Below are 21330 nucleotides of genomic sequence, written 5' to 3'. Positions count from 1 at the left end.
ATTAGGCACAATAAGAGACTAACAATAACTAGTAATAAATAGAACAATTGTTACCATCTACTGTAATAACAGTTGTGTGAATGTGGTCTCTCTCTCTCTCTCAAAATTTCTTACTGTATGTAATATTTTCGGGCTACAGTTGACTATAGGTAACTGAAACTGTGGAAATTGAAATAATGCAAGAATGCTGACTAATTCTCTGATTCTGCAACTTAACTCATTTCCTATATGAAATGCTTGGCATGGTTAATATTTTCCTGAACAAACTCTGACTGATGGAGAATAATCAATAGGCATTTTGGCCTTCAAGAGATCAGAGCTAGTGATAAAGATTTCAGAGTCACTGGTGTTTTTATAATAAACATGGGGCCAGATGAAGTTTCTTTGCAGATCAGAGAGATGGGGCAGGAGAGAATCCTGGGGGTTCAAACTTTTTGAAGTTAAATAAAATAGAAGTCAGAAAAGAATACCAAGCAGAAGACGTCAATGAATCAGAAGGAAAATCTAGGTGGATATGGTATTATAAATGCCATGAGAAAAAAGTATTTCAGCAAGGATGAAGGTCATTGAAGACTAGACAGGTTATGGACGATTTAGCTGAAGAAAAGGGGCCTGGAAAGGTGGCTATGTATTAGATTAGAAAGGACCAACTGTTTAGCTGCTTACTAAAGAAAGCAAGACAGATTTGAACAGGAGAGCAGAGGGCTAACACATTTGGGGGCTTTGTGGATGGAGTAGTGTGAACAAGAGAGTACAAAAGAAAGATCTAGAAAGGCAAAGATGACCAATCATTGGTGGCTATGAAAACTAATCAAAGAAGTCTGGACTTTTTTCTGTAAGCCACGAGAGTGACTAGAGGTCTCTGTGTTGGCTGTAAGTGGGGAGGCCATTGAAAAAATAAGTTGAGATAAGCCAAAGGCATTTTGATGGAAGACATATAGTAGGCTTCAATAACTTATTAAATATTGACATAAAATAGATCATTTTGGCAGTTTTAAGTTGAACTGATTAGAAATAGGATAACATTATTGACAAAAATGGAAGTTAGGAGAGGAAACTAATACTGCCTTTTCTGAAGAGGTGACATTTTTAAACATAGAATAATGGTCACTCAGTGGAGTTAATAGTTAAGAGTCATTTAATAAAATTTTATTTGGAATTAAATTGGTTTTGTCTCTTGCGTTCTTCTTATTATGGACAGTTCAAACAAATAGTAAGTAGAGAGAAGAATACACTAAGTCTTTGTGTTTCTAATTGATGCCCACTTCGACAATGATCAACACACGCTCAATCTTGTTTCACCATAGCCCCACCTACTCCACGTAAGCCTCCAGATTATACTCAAGTAGATTCCAGTCATTATATCATTTAATCTATATTTTTTTATGTGTCTCTAAAAGAGAACTCTAAAAACACATAGCCATAATATCATACACACCTTAAAAATTGACAATAATCCCTTAGTGTCATTCAATGCTCAATTAGAGTTCCAATTTCCCTGATCTCATAATTTTTTTCATTGGTTTGTTTGAATTAGTATCCAAGTGATGCGGGCAATTCTCTTTTAAAAAATTATATAATATGAATAATCACAAAAGGATATACATATAAAATATATGTAAGATATGAAGCATAATAATAAAACAAATAGTGTAAATACAAATCCTGACTCAAGAAATAGAATTTATCAATATTAATGAAACTACCTGTTTTTGCTTCCACTATCCAAACCCTGTGCCATTGTATCAAACGTTAGTACTACCCTGGCTTTTATATTTATTATTCCCTTGCTCTTTTTTTGCTTTTTTAAAATAAATTTTTACCACATATGTACGTGTTCTTAAACAATATGTTGTTTAGTTTTGCTTGTTTTTAAGCTTAGAAAAATATATATACTGTAATTTGCTTTCTTTTCTTAACTCAACATAATATTTCTAAAGTTCATCCAAATTGTTTTGTGTAGGCTACAGTTAATTCATTTTCATTGCTGTATCTTTTAAAGAATGGCTATCAGTGTTTACTTACTTGTTGTTCATAGACATTTTGTTTGTTCATAGCTTTTTCTATTATGAAAATGTTTATGATCAATATATCTTCTAGAACATGTGTAAAAAGTTTCAACAGTATGAACCAAGAATTAAAATTGCTAGATCATAGATTACTGTGATGTTCAACTTTGCAAAATAATGCCAAATTGTTTTCCAATGTAATTACATCAATTAACATTGTCACTAACAGTTCATTATAATTCTCATTGCAGTACACGTCCTTACCAAATTAAGAATTTTCAGAATTTATATATTGCCCATATAGTTAGTAAAACAGTATCAAGTCTTGATCTTAATATATATTTTTCTGAGCACTTGTGAGGTTGAATACTTTTTCATATGTTTATTTACTATTCAACACTTTCTGTTTTGTGAAGCCTGATCTTCTATTTTTGGCCTTCTTTATGGGTTATTTGGCTTTTAGAAAGTATTAATGTGAAGGCATTGATATTCTGGAGAGTAATCTTTTATTATTCACATGATTTAAAATATTTTCCTCTGGGTTGTAGCTTCTATTTTTATTTCCTTTGTGGTATTTCTTGAGGAACAGACATTCTCTTTTTTTGAGACAGAGTCTCACTCTGTTGCCAGGGGCCAGAGTGCCATGGTGTCAGCCTAGCTCACAGCAACCTCAATCTCCTGGGCTCAAGCGATCCTTCTGCCTCAGCCTCCCAAATAACTGAAACTACAGGCATGCTTCACCATGCCCAGCTAATTTTTTCTATATATTTTTAGTTGGCCAATTAATTTCTTTCTATTTTTAGTAGAGACGGGATCTCGCTGTTCTTCAGGCTGGTTTTGAATTCCTGACCTTGAGCCATCCACCTCCCTCAGCCTTCCAGAGTGCTAAGATTACAGGCGTGAGCCACAATGCCCGGCCCAGACATTCTGAATTTTAATGTAATCAAAAAAAATTATTTTAGTGGTAGTAATTTGGGGGTCCATTTAAAAAAATCCTTTTTATTTCAAGTTCTTAAAAATTATTTTATATTTCCTTGTAAAGATTGCACAGTTTTATCTTTCACATTTATATTTTTTATTTCACTGAACTCTTGTTGGGATAATTCCAGAATAAACCAAAATTTTTAAAATGTAAAGTATTTGATATAAAATGTCTAAATGATAAAATGAATGCTGTAGGTCAGATTGATTCCCAGGGAAACAGATATTTTTGATAAGAAGTTTATTATGGGAAAAACACCCCCGTGAAGGGTGAGGGTAGCTAGATTGAGCAGAAGGAGAGGTTGAATTGTGGTGAAATGACAACAGCGTCTCATCCAGGATGTAGCTCTGGAGGCCAGGCAGGATGCCATTCTGAGTAGTCTCAGATTGAGGTAACTGCCAGGCCCTTGTTCTTCGTCAACTGGTCATCGGTGCAGGCTGACAGGGGCACTGTAACTTTAAACAGGCAGCGTCCTTAGCCGAAAGCAGTCCCTGGAGAGGGACTGAGATCTGGGCTTTCAGTGCCTAAAAAACTTTTGGCAGTTGAGGAAATCATCCCCCTGAGGGGAATTTGAGCAGCACATCAATCAGATCGACTATAATGAGTTTACAAAGTAAGGTTAAAAAATCCCGTTCACTGCTGTCTCTTCAATAACAATACAGTGTCAGCAACATAACAGGCATCCAATAAATATTTGTTGAGAGAATGAATGTAACACGAAGTAGAAAGGAATGGAAAATATTTCCAGTCCCCCTAAATTGCTTTTAGCCATGTATTAAATAATTCAATACATCCCATTGAATGTGGAAGTTTAAGTTTTGATCATTTAATTGGTAATTGTTGTGCTCAGTGGGACCGTGCATGCAATGGAACTTCAAACTGAACTAGCTTAAGCAACGGAAGGAAATTTATTTCTATTTACAGTAAAATAAAAGGCCAACAGACATTTCAGGTATGGTTGGTGCTAACGGCTCTAATGAGAGCAAAATGACTATTTTACTTCACCTATTAGTTTGTTCTTTATTTTGCCTTCTTGTTCAGTCTCTCTCCACATAGAAGAAAAAACAATGGCCATCAGCAACTCAAAATCAGATCCCACTAATATGGTAACTTCATAAAAATTGAGCTTAGAAAGTCTAAGGAAGACCTAAAGTGACTTAGCTGTGTCACATTTGCAGTCTTTAGTCTTTCTCTGCAACCTGTTGAAGAGAATGCTCTGATTGAGTAGGCCTGACTCCCACACCTCCTCATGGGACCCAGAGGGCAGGTCTCCACCTCCCTGCAGCTACACAGATAGAACAGCACTGTTCCCACTTGTGGAATCCCTCACCATCCTGTGAACTAAACAGCAATGGGTCCACTTCTCCCAGACATATAGACTGGACACCATTGTGTCTGTCTCACTCCAGCCACATGGATGGGACAGGATTCTTATGGGGAGAGATGGTTTCTGAAAGTGATATTAGGAAGAGACATATATAAACATTTATGGACTTGTATTTACCTTTTTAAAATTCATTTTGTATAATATAAACAAATAGTTCCTGCAAAAGGAAATAATAATATTACGCCCTTGAGGAATTTTAAAATTGCCATGCTCATTCAAAACAATATATTATTTATTATACCTGTTTTAAACGAAACCCTTATATTTAAAAAATTATATGCCTACTTCATAATAATATATTCATTAGGAGCTTATAAAGTGATAAAGTTTAGCATTTAATTTATTTCCTAGTTTAAACTATGACTCAATAGGTATTTCTTTATTTGAACACATTAAAAAACAAGTATAATAAATGTCTTCAAATATAAATGAAGGCTCTCTCTGGCAGCATTGCCATATCAGGATATCTGGATTGACAAAACTATCAATTTGGAAGGATTTGAGCCTTTACACTAGAAATAAGCATCCTTTTGGCAATAAGTATCCTATTTCTAGTTTCTAAGTCAATTTTTGACAAATTGTCAATAGCTTTTATAGATGATTGCTTCCCCTCCCTTCCCAACTTATTCATTCACTCAGTTTACCTGGCACCATATATGCCCTCCACTGAATTGACTTGTTACTTTGTCATGATATCAAGCAGTCATAAGATTTAGGCTGAAGGTTTTTTCTTTTTAATAAAATGATTAATTATTAAGATAATTATGATAATGATTAATCTTGAAATATTTCACTTTCAATAATTCCATCAGGCCATGAGTGTTGTTTTGCTTAATATATGCCTATGTCAATTAAAGTATATAGAACACAATACTTGTCTGAAATTATTTATATATATATGTATATATGTGAACTTGGTAGAAATGGGGGAGTTTTTGCCATATTTCATATTTTCACATGGCACTAAAACTTGTAACTCCATGCAATCTATACTGAGAACTCATGGTAAAGGCTACTCTACAGCTGCTAATGAAGTTCTGTTTCAGAATTTGAGATATGTTGGAGAAGTATGGCTAAGTAGAATTTTGGTTTCATTCTCCAAGGGAAACAAAAGGACTTGCTAAACAAGTGAGCATTATGCATTACATTATAAAAGAAAATACTGTCTTAGAAGAAACAGATGCTTTCAGCTCTTGATGAATTTTTCAGTAATTTGAATTATATCTTCATTATAAACCATATAATTTTAGTCTTAGACAGGTATTTTTCAGTTTAGATTCGTATTTTCCCATATTCATTTCAAATTATTTTCTACCCACTAGGGCAAATAGTAAATTTTTTTGGTTAAGCTTCTTGGGTGTTAAATAAATAAATAAATCTTTTTAAAATAGACAAACATTCAGGTGTCACAGTATTCTGAACAGGTTTCCTGTAGTTCATCTGAATTCACAGAATTTTTTTTAGACTACTTACTTCTTTTGTTGGTGGGAGCAAATAGTAGAAAAGAAGTGATACACTGAGGAGCATAATTATTAGAACTTTGTGAGAAGTATTTTTACTTAAGACAGTCAAATTTTTTTTAATCAAGTGATTTTTTTTTTTTTTTTTTTTTTGAGACAGAGTCTCGCTTTGTTGCCCAGGCTAGAGTGAGTGCCGTGGCGTCAGCCTAGCTCACAGCAACCTCAAACTACTGGGCTCAAGGGATCCTCCTGCCTCAGCCTCCCAAGTAGCTGGGACTACAGGCATGTGCCACCAAGCCCGGCTAATTTTTTGTATATATTAGTTGGCCAATTAATTTCTTTCTATTTATAGTAGAGACGGGGTCTCGCTCTTGCTCAGGCTGGTTTCGAACTCCTGACCTCGAGCAATCCGCCCGCCTCGGCCTCCCAGAGAGCTAGGATTACAGGCGTGAGCCACCGCGCCCGGCCGTGAGCCACCGCGCCCGGCCTAATCAAGTGATTATTTATGGGGATGAGGAAGTATGTGTGTAATTTTTCCAGACATTTGATTTCCCTTACATGACTATATAAGACATCCATGAAAGTGATGGCCAATATCCCCTTCTTTTTCACATTACCTCCTATCCTCATACATGTGGTTATAGGGGAGGAAGGGAGAAGATTTGGAGAGCATCCCTTTGTCCCTCTTATCATGATTTATCCATCCAAAGGTGGGCATTGAACTTGAGTCTGTTGTTCAGAAAACTATCTCAGGATTTTGGAAACTGGCACCCAAAATACTAAGTTTGTCTCTATGGCCAACTGTATGGTGTAAAGCTGAACTGTTTTTGGCTGATCTGAAGTGAGGGCAAAGAAAAAGCTGACAGAGAGAGACGAGCAAAGTTGGAAGATACAGAGGATGCCTGTGGGCTTCTGCATCTCTATGTCTAGTTTCCTCTTACCCAGGCACATTCCTCTCCAGTTACATGAGACATAGCGTCTTATTATTAATGATTTTTGTTTTTGCTTATGAGAGATGAAATTGGGTCTATGTCACTTCCAACCGAAAGAGTCTAGCTTAACACTATTACCATTTCCTCAATGAACTCTAAATAGTGAGACTAGATTTTATTCTGAATGCCAAATTATATTCCCTACTGGTATTGGCTGCCTGGGATATTGTGTTGAAACAGAGTCTTGTATGTAAGAGAGAGAGAGAGAGAGAGAGACAGAGACAGAGAGAAACAGAGAGCAAAAAAGGGGGCATGGTCCTGTAGAACAGGGCTTCTCTTCTTAATCTCAGCACAATTAACATTTTGAGCCTGAAATTTTTTGTTATGGGTAGCTGTTCTGTGCATTGTAGGATGTTTAGCATAACCTTTGGCCTCTACTACTAGATGCCAGTAACACCTTCCCATCCAGTTGTGACAAACTAAATGTGTCTCCAGATATTGTCAAATGTCCCTGGGGAAAAATTACCCTTATTTGAGAGCCGCTGCTATAGAGATATTTGCAAAGATGACAAAATGACAGTAAGTAAACAAAATATATTTCCAATCCCAATTCAGACCATGCAAAGTGTGGGTCCAACTTTTGGAAAGGTATAAATAATGGATATCTATTTGCAAATTACCTGCTCTTTCAGTTAAAAAGGTGGTCATATGTATACATATTAACACAACCCCCCAAAAAATACACATAAAAAATGTGGGCAACTTTTTTTTTACGTTTTTGTTGCTTTTGTGTGTGTAAATTGATATTTGTTCTCCTAGGCTTCTACTATTCACTACTGTTCCTATGGGTATCAACCACTGCCTGCTACTGCTTTGATACTTGGTTAAAAATGTTATATCTGGAGTACTGATATATCTGGACCAGTATGTACAAAGAAATTATGAAGAATGAAGGCATAACAGAGAAAAGCTGAGCTGAGAAATGGATAACACTATTTGAGTCTGAGAATCCAGCAGTAACTGGAAGCAGTATTTCTCAAATACACAAGGCAATGAATTTCCTTTTCTTAATTAAACTGATTTGAGTTGGATATCCTTCATTCACAGCTGTAATGATCTCAAGCAATGCAGAAAGGTGTAACAAAAAAAGAATCGGGATATAATTCTTCCATTACAAATTATGCTTTTTAGACCAATTTTGATATTGGCATACCAAAAAGAGAATTTATTAAAAACTGAAAATGATCCAGTGAAAACAACTATTTTATGATCTATAAAATGGATCTTATGAAGTTTATAACATACCTAGAAGGAATAAAATATAAAATTGCTTAGATTTAGTTGACTGTTTTCTACAAAAAATTTTGCCACATGAATGGATGGATGGATAGATAGATTATCTTAGCCCAATAGGGTAGTGATAAAAAAAAATACCATAAACTGAGTGGCCTATAAAAAACAAAAGTTTATTTCTCACAGTTCTGGAGTCTGAGAAGTTCAAGTTCAAGAGGGCTGGCAGACCTCTGGTGAGGGCTGTTTTCTCTTAGTGCCTTCCTGCTCTCATATGGTGGAGAAGGCAAAAAAGCTCCATTAGGCCTCTTTTATAAGGAGACTACTCCCAATCATAAGGCTCTGCCCTCAGGATCTAATCAATTCCAAAGGTCCCACTACCTAATATTACCTAACACTGTGAGGGTTAAGGTTTCCACATATCAATTTTGAGGGGACACATTCAGACAATAGCACGTGTGTGTGTGTGGGGGTGTATCCTAAATTTAGAGGCATCATTAAATCATCAATCACTCTGTCAGTCATGGTTCCTAATAATGGAGAACTGTCCATCTATGGACATCAATGACAACTGTTCATCTATGCTGAAGAGGATTTCCTGGGAGCCATGTTTTATATTAATACCATATAGCCCACCTCTAGGAATAGAACCAATTAGACCATGAGTGGCCCCAGGACAGTTAATGAATAAGCTTAATAAGGCTTGTGCAAAACAATGAACTTAGTTAAATAGATTTTCTCTTTCGAGAACTTAGAACATTAACCACTGATAGAAAGCACTAATTAGAAATGGAAGTTGAAGTGAAATGTCTCATACATATAGCAGTTAAAGAAGGAACTCAAAAATAAGGGTAGACTGAGAGACAACTTGAAAAAAAAACAGTCAAGAGAGACAGAAACAAAAAAAGAACTGGTCTCTAAGGGAAAACTTGATTCTTTATGATTTTCTAGTGTCAGCCGATTCCATTCTAATTTGTGCCAATTGTCACTTTATAGTTTCTCAGCTCCAAATTCACCCTTCAGTACTTGTACTGCAATAATGCACTGGATTCCAAGCATTTCCGTGACTGGAAGAGCTGTTTCCTGAGGCCCAATTGGCATGCAAAACTCCATTCCTACTCCCTCTGGATGCACCTGATCATGAACCTTGGCTCTCTTGTCACCTTATCTCCTCCAAACCCAGCCACCATGGACCATCTCTGATCCAAGTGACCTAGCAAACTTTCTGAGGGGCTGCAACCACATCTTCTCCAAGAATATCTGAATCCCACCTTGGAATGCCCCCTTCTACCCTTCCCTTCATCGCATACTTTCTCTAGGCACTAGGCTAATCTGCAGAGTTCTCCTTATATCCTTCTAATTACTCCCCTATCATAGTTTAATAATTCTTTATATTAAAATTTTCCTGTTTAAATTACTGTGGTTTCTTTCCCCTGATTGGATCCAGATGGATATAACCACCTTATAATAAATTCCATTTCTCTTGAACTAACTTGGTGGGTTTCTGTTTCTTGTCTATCACAAGGGCTGGCTTCAACCAAGCAGGACACACCATCTGATTTTTCTCTCTCTTGGAGATTCAAATGCTTCTGTCCTTGTCCTTTGACTCCCACTGAATTTTGTGAAACTGACCTCAAGGCCTACAACCCACTGCATACACCAAAGTGCAGAACACTTAGATCAATTTTGATAAACACAGAGTTTGACATATTTGTCAATAATACCAGAAATAGTTTTGCATACTGTAATATTTAACAGCCACAAAAGAAGGACAAACCAATATAGTTAAGGTTAAGGGTATGTGGCAATAACTGACTAAGAGAAGCTTAATATGTTCCTAGTTCTACTTTAACTTGTTCAGGTTCATGAGTCAATGAGCTCGGGCAAAGATATATAAAAAGAATACATATATAAGCAAGATTTACTTGAGTTTCCCTAAGTGGATTTTTAGGAATGCATGTTCATTTATACTTTGTGGAAGAATGCAGTTATACCGATATATCCGTATGCTTTGGGGCTACAAGTAAATTTCTTCCATTTAAGAAAAAAATTCACAAAATATCTTCAGTGGTTATTCAGTGATTGCTTGCATTAGGATGTGTACCCAGCAAATTTCTGCAGAATTAGATTCATAGATGTTAGTCCACTTTGACATAGAAAACTTTAGAAAATGAAGAGTAGGAGTAAAGCACTTATAATATTTCTCATCTATTCTACATTGAAATGCACTTAATCATGATTACCTCACTAACAGGCTAAAAATTTGCTGTACAATCTGTTTGTTGATAAGCATTGATATAAAGTATAGATTAGAATTAGAAAAAAAGTTTTAAATACAATGTAATATTTTTGAGATTTTAAAATATACTAATAATTTGGATTTTTAAACGATGTAGTGTATACTAACAAGAGAATTCAAAGTAGTCTGGCAATCAATAATTATGCTATAATACTGGAAAAAGCAAAGTACAATCATTTTCTGTATAGCTGACTCTTTAATTACAGATAAAACATCTTACAGAACATGAAAGGATGAATAGCATCTGTGCTTAGAATAGCTGATTAAACATTATAGTGTGCAATCAATATTATATTTGCAGAGCATCAAAAATTAGTACCTAAAAATTAACTTCCTCGAAGAAAATTATGACTAGATCATGCCACATTAGAAAGTGACATTGAAAAGTGGATGCTAAACAATGTCTCTCTAAATAATTGACTTTTATATAGTTGAAAATTATGATACTAGATTACAAAAATCAAATGTATGGAAAAGTTTTTAAAATGTTTTAAAATATAGTTTTGAAATAGCATTCAACTGAAGTCTACACTTCTACTATCTGGAAATGAAAAGAATAAAGGTATGAGTAGTTTTGGTAAGAAGAGGCAGATGAGAAATTTGGATTAACACAGAAGTGCTTTCTCCTGAGTTAAGTAAATAAATAGGTTTTGTGTATTTTATATGGAGTAATGAATCTCTAAAGCAAATATCTTTATTCTAAAGAACATACTTTTATGCAATATTTTGTCATTATTTTCCTTAACTTAAGCATATTACTTATAAATAGAGTCATATATTTAAAGTTTAAATAAAAGGTGTTCAGACATTTTTAAAAAGTCCAATAAAATTTAAATAAAAAGATAAGATGGTAATAAAACTCCCCCAAAAGTAAGTATTACAGATTATTAGTGAAAAATACTTAAAAGTGAAAAGAAAAAAAAATCAAGAGAAAATATTTACTAATTCATACCCTAGATAAAAAGGAATTTGTGAAAAGAACACAGTGAAAAAAATACATATTTCAAACCCAGGTTCTCTACATTCTCTCTAGCATTTGGTATTAGCACTGGTTTTATATTTTACCATCATCATAGGTATAAAGTGATATTATATTATGGTTTTAATTTGTATTTCCCTGGTAGCTAATAATAGTGAACACATTTCCATGTGTTTATTGGCAAAGGATTTTTATGTCTTCATTGATGAAGTATCCCTTTATGTCTTTTGTCTATTGTCTAATTGGATTGTTGTTGGTTGTTGTTTTTTAATTTTTGTGTTTTGGGAGTTGTTTATCTATTCTAGATATCAGACTTTTGACAGATAAGCGTTTTGCAAATATTTTCTCCCAGGCTTTGGTTTGCTTTTTTATCCTCTCAACTAGGTTTTTTACAGAGCAAAACTTTTAAATTGTGATGAAGTTGAATTTAGAAAATTTTTTTCCTTTATGGATTGGGCTTTTGGTGTCAAGTCTAATAATAAATTTCTTGCTTCTAGATCCTTGAGATCTTTATATATAAAGTTATAGAGTAAGCCTTAGTATTAGGTAGAATGATTTATCTCACATTATTCTCTTTTATTCTATTTTTCTTTATTTTTTCCTCTTTTTGAAATTGTTTAAGCTATTATGAAGCCTGTGGAATTATGTGACACCTGTAGACCAATTTGAAGAGAATTGGCATGTTTATGTTGAGTCTTTCAATCCATACCAATTCATACCATACCAATTCATGCATGATATGTTTCTCCATTTATTTAGATATTTGTTCATTTCTTTCATCAACTTTTAAAAATGTACAGTGTATGAATCCTGTATATACTTTGTTGAGAGTAGATCTAAGTATTTCATTTTCTTTGAAGTGATTATAAATGGTACTGTGTTTTTAATTTCAGTTTCAGAATTTTCATCATTAGTATATAGATATGCAATTTATTTTTGTGACTTGATCTTTATTCTGCAACTGTGTTGAACTCACAGGAGCAGTTTATTTCTCCCTCTACAATCTCTATGCCTTTTATTTCTTTATTTTGCACTACTGCAGTAATTAAAGCTTCCAGTAATATGTTGAAAAAAGTGATGAGAGTGGATACACTTGCCTTTTTTCTGAAAAGAAAGAAAGTATATAGTCTTTACCCATTATGTGTAATGCTGACTATAGGTTTTTATAGATATTTCTTAGCAAACTAAGGTAATTCTCTCCTATTCCCAATTTGCTGAACTTTTTAAAAATCATAAATTGGTGTTGAATTTTGTTAAATTATTTTTGTGGGTCAATTGATATGTTCGTATTATTTTTGTTAGCCTCTTTATATGATGGATTAATTACATTGATTGGTATTTGAATGTTTAATCAGACTTGTATACCTGGAATAAACATAACACCATTTGGTCATGGTGGGTGGTTATTTTTATGCAGTTTATTGGATTGAGTTTACTAAAATTTTTTGGTTCAGGATTTTTGTGTGCAAATTCTTGAGACATAATGATCTGTATCTTTTTTGTACTGTCTTTGGCTTTGATATCAGGATGATTCTGGTATTATAAAATAAACTAGGAAGTATCCCTTCCTCTTCTATTTCTGAAATAGAAAGTGTAAAATTTGCAAGAGTGCTGTTAATTTTTCTTTAAATGTTTGGTGGAATTCTCCAATGAAACCAGAGGAGCCAAGAGGATTTCTTTTTGTGTGCTTTTAGAATATAGATACAATTTCTTTAAAGTTATAAGACTAGTCAGAGCCTCTGTTTTTTCCCTTGGCTCAGTTTAGGTAGTTTATTTGGTTTCTTCTGAATTGTCAAAATTATGTATGTGAAGTTGCCTGTCATATTCTCTCATTATTTTTTTAATGGCTATAGAATCTGTGATGCTATCCCCTATTTGATCCCTGATATTGGTGATTTGTGTCTGTTTTCTTGTCAGTCTTGTAGAGATTTGTGAATTTTACTGATTCTTATCTGGAAGAACCAGATTTTGTTTAATTGATTTTTTCTATTCTTTGTCTATTTTTGATTTCTGCTCTTATCTTTATTATTTCTTTCCTTCTACTTTCTTAGGGCTTATTTTGCACTTTTTTTCCTCTAAAATTCTTCAGGTGAGTGCTTAGGTGATTAATTTGAGTTCTTTCCTAATTTCTAATGTAAGCATTTAGTGCTATAATTTTTATTTTTCTCATCATTGTTGTGTATATCCTACTTATTTTGCTATATTGTATTTTTATTTTCATTCAGTTCTATGTGGTTTTTAAATATTTCCTTTGAGTTTTCCTCTCTTATTCATGAATTTTTTAGAAGTATATTATTTATGCATTTAGAAATTTTCCTCTTGTATTTTTGTTATTGATTTCTAGCTAGACTAATTATAGTTAGAGAACACACTCTATGATTTCAATTCTTTTAAATTTTTTAAGATTTATTTTTTGGCCCAGGGTAGGGCTTATCTTGATGAATTTTCTATAGATTAAAAAAATGTGTATATGCTGTTGTGCTGTTGTTGGGTGGAGGGCTCTATGCATATGATTTTCATCACAGTTAATTTTGTTGTTCAATTCATTTATATCCTTGCTTATGTTCTGTCTAGTTGTATCATTAGTTACCAAAAGAGAATAGTTGAAGTCTCCATCTATAATTATGGATTTGTCTATTTGTTCTTTTAACTCTGTCAGTTTTTGCTTCATGTATTTTGAAGCTTGGCTTTTTGGTGTTTGTATATTTAGGATCATGTCTATTCCTGGTAGAAACACTTTTTAAAATTATTATATCTTTTCTTTCTTGTATATAGTTTTCTTTGCTCTTACTTTTATATTATTGGATATTTATGTAGCCACATTATCTTTGTTTTGATTAATGTTTGCATGGTATATTTTCTTTCATCCTTTCAGTTTCAACTGATCTATGTCATTGAATTGCATTTCTTATAAATAACATACCATTGGGGCAAGTTTTCTTAAAATCTTTTCTGATAACTTCTGTCTTTTGATTGTCATTTAAGGTAATTATTCATATGTTAGGGCTTAAGTCTATCATTTTATTATTTGCTTTCTGTTTTTGTTTTTGGCTCTCATTCCTCTGTTTTTTTCTTCCTATGTATTACTTGAACATTTTCTTAGGATTTCATCTTGATATATTTATAGATTTTTAAAGTGTTCTCTTTTTATAGTTTCATGTTAATTTTCCTAGATAGGACAATATACATCTGCCACTTATCACTGTCTACTGCTATAGACATTTTATCACTTAAAGTGTGAAATTCTTGCTTCATTTAAGGTACTTTTTACCTTCCTTACTTTTAAATATCACTGTCTAGAGTATCAGTTGTTGCTATGTTCTGAATATGTTCTCCCCAAATTCATATGTTAAAACTTAATCATCAATGTGATAGCATTATGAGATGGAGCTTTTAAGAGGTGATTAATTTATGAAGAGTTAATTCATAGATGGAATTAGTGCTGTTATAGAAGAGGTTGAAAGAACTCCCTTACTGTGAAGACATAGCATTTGCCCCTCTACCACATAAGTGTGCAGCAACAGGGAACTATGTATGGAGAAGAGAGCAAGACCTTACCAGACACTAAATCTGCTGGAGCTTTGATCTTGGACTTCCTAGCCTCCAGAATTATGAGAATCAAATTTCTCTTGTCTATAAATTACCCAGTCAAAGGCATTTTATTACAACAGCAGGAATGAGCTAAGACAGATGGTATTATATTTCTATTTCCATATGCAAATATAATTATCAAATCAGGAAAGGAAAGTCTATTGTATGTACCTATATTTTTGCTCTTTATATTGTTTCTGTCTCGATTCTAATGCTCAAAGATTTTCTCTTTTATTATTTCCTTTCTGTTTGAAGGATTTTCTGTAGACAATCTTTTAAGAGCAGGGCTGCTAATAAAAAATTTCATTAGTTTTCTTCATCTGAGAATATCTTTATTTTCCTAAGGGGAATTCCTGAAGAATAATTTTGCTGGATATAGAATTCACAGTTGACAGTTCTGTTCTTTCAGCATTTGGAAAATATTGTCCCATTTCCTCTGGCTTTCATTGTTATTTGATGAGAAATTATTTGAATTTGTATTCCCCTGTAAGTAATGTGTTGTCTGTCTCTCTCTAGCTATTTTCAGAAATTAATTTTGATGTACCTTTGTGTGGATTTGTTGAGGGGTTGATTCTGTTGACTTCTTAGATCTGAAGGTTTGTGTCTTTTATCAAGTTTGGAAAGTTTTCAGCAAGTATTTCTTTAAATACTCTTTTAGTTTCACTCTCTTTTTTCCTCTATGAGATTCCAATAACATAAATGTTGTATATTTGTTTTTGGCCAAGTGTGGTGGCTCACACTTGTAATCTTAGCACTCTGGGAGGTAGAGGTGGGAGGATGGCTTGAGGTCAGGAGCTCAACACCATACTGAGCAAGAGTGAGATCCTATGTCTACTAAAAGAAAAGAAAAATTAACCAGATGTGGTGGTGCATGCCTGTAGTCCCAGCTACTCAGGAGTCTGAGGCGGGAGGATCACTTGAGCCTAGGAGTTTGAGGTTGCTGTGAGCTAGGCTAACACCATGACACTCTAGCCGGGGAGACAGAGAGAGACTCTGTCTCAAAAACAAAACAAAACAAAAAAAGTTGTATATTTGTTTTTGTCCCACAGTCTCTGAGGCTTTGTTCATTTTTTCTTCAGTCTATTTTTCTGCCAGTTATTCAGATTTGGCAAATTCTACTCATTTTCCTTAAGTTCACTGATTCTATCTTCTGTCACCTCCAGGCTCATATTAAAGTAATTCAGCAAGCTTTTTATTTCTGTCATTGAATTTTTCAGTTCTATATATTTAATTTGTTTCCATTGTTTATTTTTATAACTTCTCTATCTTTTTTGAGTTTTCTTTTTTTAATTTTTTAAGAGAATTTATAATTGATGTTGCAGTGTTTTTACAATGACTGCATTAAATTTTTATGTCAGATAATTCCATGACCTGATTTATCTCAGTGTTGGCATTAGTTGATTAACTTGTTTAATTAAAATTTTTATTTTCCTAATTCTTAGTATAATGGATAATTTTTTATTTTATCTTGGAAATTTTTCTACTGTGTTAGAATATTCTGATTTCTATTTAAATCTTTTATTTTAGCAATTAGTCACATTGTTAAACTTTAGTGACTTATAACCTACTTTTGTGAGCTATTATTCCAATGATGCTTAATTTTTTGAGACTTTATGGTTTTATTTTGGTCTGTTTGGTTTATTTGGTGCTACCAGGGCTCTCACTTCTCCCTGTTGGTACTGCCTGAGGCAATGAAAGGGGGAGAGATTCAACCAGGCCAGGCTGCCTAGTATTGCTAAACGGGGCAGGAAAGTCACAGGCCCACAGGGACAAAGAGGCTTTCCTTTCCTAAATTTGTTGAAGTGGGATAGTCCCTAATTATAACCCTGTACCTTTATAGAAACAAACTCCTTAATGCAATGTCTGCCCCCTATTCAGTTTAGGATTGGCAGGGCACCGTAAATGACTTACTACAAAAGTGAAGCTTTTACCTCAGGAAGATGTAAAAGAGGCAGTCGCAGATCTTTTTTTTCCCAGCTTCCTCAACTGCAACTTCAAGATGATAAAAGGGGCAACTACTCAGAGCCTAATTACATGGAAGGGACATCTTGCCATGGGTAGTGAAAAATGGTATGCAGGGATGCAAAAGGAGAAAATTGACAGTGTAGTCATAAAAAAGCTCAGTGCAATTTCATAAGAAATTGTAGGACTCATAACCATCTCTTCTCGAACTGCCCATAATGCAAAAATTTCAAGACAGTTATGCTCAGTTCATTTGTGCTTAGAGGAATTACAAGCAAAGAAAGAACCCCACATAGACTGTGAATCTTTTGAGGATCACATGGATCTGAACAACCTATGACTTATCACAGACCACAAAAAATAAATTATTCTTACTGCTTGCCTCTCAACCTGAGCTGTGTCTATTGAGATTTCTTGAATTTTTGAAAAATCACATCCCTAACTTTGGGATATTATTGACCCCAATCCTTAAATTCATTGAAAAATGCCATATTTAATTGAGGGCTTGAACAAAAACAAGTCTTCTTAGAATACAGAAGGTTCTATAATCTGAGCTATTTTGTTGGACTATGTGGTCCTAATGTTGAAATAATATTGGAAGTGTTGGCCAGTCATACGTAGTCAGTTGGAGTCTTTCACAAAAGCCTATAACCACCACCACTTAGCAGTGACCTCTTGTCTTTTGGACTATAAAATTACTAGATGTTCTTCTTTGGTATAAAAAAAGATACAGGCCGGGCGCGGTGGCTCACGCCTGTAATCCTAGCTCTCTGGGAGGCCGAGGCGGGCGGATTGCTCAAGGTCAGGAGTTCAAAACCAGCCTGAGCAAGAGCGAGACCCCGTCTCTACTATAAATAGAAAGAAATTAATTGGCCAACTGATATGTATATAAAAAATTAGCCGGGCATGGTGGCGCATGCCTGTAGTCCCAGCTACTTGGGAGGCTGAGGCAGAAGGATCGCTGGAGCCCAGGAGTTTGAGGTTGCTGTGAGCCAGGCTGACGCCACGGCACTCACTCTAGCCTGGACAACAAAGCGAGACTCTGTCTCAAAAAAAAAAAAAAAAAAAAAAAAAAAAAAAAAAAAAAAGATACAGTCACAGATTCTCTTTAAAAGTTAGTTACTGGCTTATTATTGGGCATTTACACAGATACCCCAAATAAGTTAATGGCTTAAGACCATATTAAGGCCTCAGAAAAGCATTCTAATAAAGAGGGAGATGCTAAAAGAGGTTTCCTCATAAAATGGAATAAAAATGACATATACAAGAGCATCTTACCAGAGGATTTATAGAAAAAAACCTCATTGTATTTATGAGTAAATAGTCGCTTCTCTCCTAAGACCTACTACAAAGCTCTCCAAGAACTTGCTTGCTGCTATTATCAAATGGGCATCTTTTTGTGCAGTAGCCTGACAATGCCAGGCAATTGCTCTGGTTAACAGAGGGCAGTTCCAGAAGCAATAGCCAGGACATACTATGAAAATCAGCTACCGTCCATCCAGAAAATAACAAATAGGTCATGGAAGAGTATAGGGCCTGAATCACAGGCTGTGTTCCTTGCAATGATAGAAAAACTGAACAAAAGCTCTACTCTTTGGGTCTGTATTGACTTTTAGGCTTTCAATTTGTTCTGGAAAATGAGCCAAATGGACTATAAAGGGACCCCCATGTGATGTACTGTTTTTTGTAAATTTCTATAGAAATTCTGTGAGAAAATAAAAGCCACACTAATGCTCATGAAAGCAAGCCTATTCCAGGGTCCCAGGTAAATGGACTCAAGAAGCTGATGTTTAAGTTAAATTTCTTAAAGTGATGACCTAGGTCCATGACATGAGTAGACATAGGCAATTTCAAACCATGTAGTGATTGTGCCAAATGGCAACACACTCTTGTAGCCTCTACTAAAGCTCAAAATGTTAAGAAAAATTTTCCTATTTGCCAACAGAAAAGGCAAAATCTGCAATTCACCGTTGACAGCACACAGCTGGCAAGTAAATTACATTGGCTTTTTACCTGTTGCTGTGAAGGGGAGTATGTAAATGGATATTGACAGGACTTGATGAACATTCTGGTTTGGATCCCCACATTCGCTTACTGAAGCCAATGCAGCTTATGCTGTTAAAGAATTGGTACAAAAAATATTATATCAGTTTGGTTCTCCTAGTTGCATTTCATTAGATCAAGGCATTCACTTCTAGTGCAACAATAGGTGGAAAAACAGAACTCACACTCAATGGACTTTTCATATTCCTTATCACCCTCAAAGTATTAGGTTAATAAAAACCAACATAAGACATTAAAATATCTACTTATTATAAAAAGATACAGGTGACAAAGGACTGAAAGGTTGGTCTACAAACTTCTAGGCTTATATTTTGTAATTTAATATCAAAAGGAATAATTGTTGGTCTTCATTAGATAAATTGTTATGCATTTGTGATGAAATTGGAAAATAAGGGTGAGAGGATGTTACAGGAGCTTACAAACAAGGGTTCCCTTGTACGTAAACATTGTTTTTTCAATGCCAACCCCAGTAGTTCCTAGATTAGAGTTACTGTCCCAGAGGCTGGTAATATTGCAAACCAAGAATAATTAATCTGAATTTAACTGAAACAGGATTCTAAAGGGATTGATGGGGTAGATTATTTCTTCTCCAGACCTTTCCAAGTTGGGACTGATGGCCACAACAAACATTTGTGTGAAATGGCCCCATTTCTCTATATTTATCCAATTCAACTCATTATGACTGGGAATGCAATAAAAAAAGAAACCCTAGCATGTACCTTCTTGCTATCAGCAACATGGACTAGACCGTGGCTGGACCAGAGAGACTTATCTCAGCAGTAAAGCTTTAATGAAATTAATGATAAATGAAAGAAAGGTGAGATTGTTGAAAATTAATGATAAATGAAAGAATGGTGAGAATGTAACCAAGGGAGAGTCAATTAATGGGTGTTACAAAAGGGAAATGCTAATATAATTTTCTCTCTCCTGTGAGAGGCTTGGAGCAAAAGAATAATAGATCCTTTAGCTTAGACTCAGATGCTAAGGACTGGGACAAAGCATTCTGCTGAAACCTGCTCTATTTCCAAAGAACTAAAGTGAGCTGGATAATAGCCATCCTTGCAAACACATATTCAGGAGTGATCTATGTCCTCAAAACAGATAAACTGATAGGAGCTCTGATATGACTGTATGAAACAATATTTATAATGTCTTTATATTGCTATTCTCGTTTCTCAAGATGTGTCTATTAACAAGGAGTCATGAAAGAAAGCAATTTACAGGGAATATTTACTGAATGAAATCTGAAAAACACAGATTCATAATAATCTGAATGAACATTGTGTGGCCATTAATTAGGATGAAGATTTTTTAAAAGGTACTGGGATATGACCATAGAAGATTATCTGCTGCATGTCCCATCTATTATAATATTATATACAGTATTACATATAAAAATTATTGTTTACCTTATTTTGTGGGTAGAAAATTAACATTGCACAAGCTAATAAAACATGATGAAACTGACATTGATGCAACTAAACAATAATAAAAAACAAGTAATCTAATTATAAAATGGGCAAAGGACCTGAATAGATACCTCTCTAAAGATATACAAATAACCAATATTTATATGAAATATGCTCTAATAATTGAAGAAATACGAATCAAATTCCCAATGAGATATTACCCACATCCATTAGGATGGCCACTGTAAACAAACAAACGAACAAAAAAACCAAACAAGATTTGTTGTTATTTCCATAGAAAATAATGAATGTTGGCAAGGATGGATGAAATTAGAATACTTATGCACTGTTGGTGGGAATGTAAAATGGTGCAGCTACTATGAAAGAGTATGGTAATTCCTCAAAAAATTAAAAATAGAATTATCATATGATCTAGCAATTCCACTTCTGGGCATATATCCAAAATAATTAAAAATGAGATCTTAAAGAAATATTTCCACACTCATGTTTATTGCAGTATTTAATCATGACAGTAAAGTGATGGAAGCAGCCACAATGTCCATCAACAGATGAACAGATAAAGAAAACGTGGCAAATATACCTACAATGGAATATTATTCAGCCTTAACCACTTCGGTACCGCGCTCACTGGCCACGAAACCTTGCCAACAGCCGTCACTCACCGTCGGCACGATAGTCTGTGCTATGCATTGACGGTGAATCCGTTTTGCTCTTGTGTGATGAGGAAAGCTTTAAAGCACTGAAAGCTTGTTTTACTTTACAGGCAGCTTTACTTGTAATGTAAATCAGAATAGGTAACATATGCAGATATGTTTTCATTACGTTATTTTTAAATGTTCACAATTTTATTTTGATAAATGAAAAATTAGAAAAGTCATATCACAGCTGTCGGCTAAAGTTGCTGCTCGGTTCATCTGTGGCTATCGACTCTAGTCGACGCTGGTA

Source organism: Microcebus murinus, chromosome 9 (genome assembly GCF_040939455.1).
Source record: "Microcebus murinus isolate Inina chromosome 9, M.murinus_Inina_mat1.0, whole genome shotgun sequence".
Taxonomy (NCBI): domain Eukaryota; kingdom Metazoa; phylum Chordata; class Mammalia; order Primates; family Cheirogaleidae; genus Microcebus; species Microcebus murinus.
The sequence above is the reverse complement of the archived record's forward strand: the minus strand, read 5'-3'. Positions refer to the sequence as shown.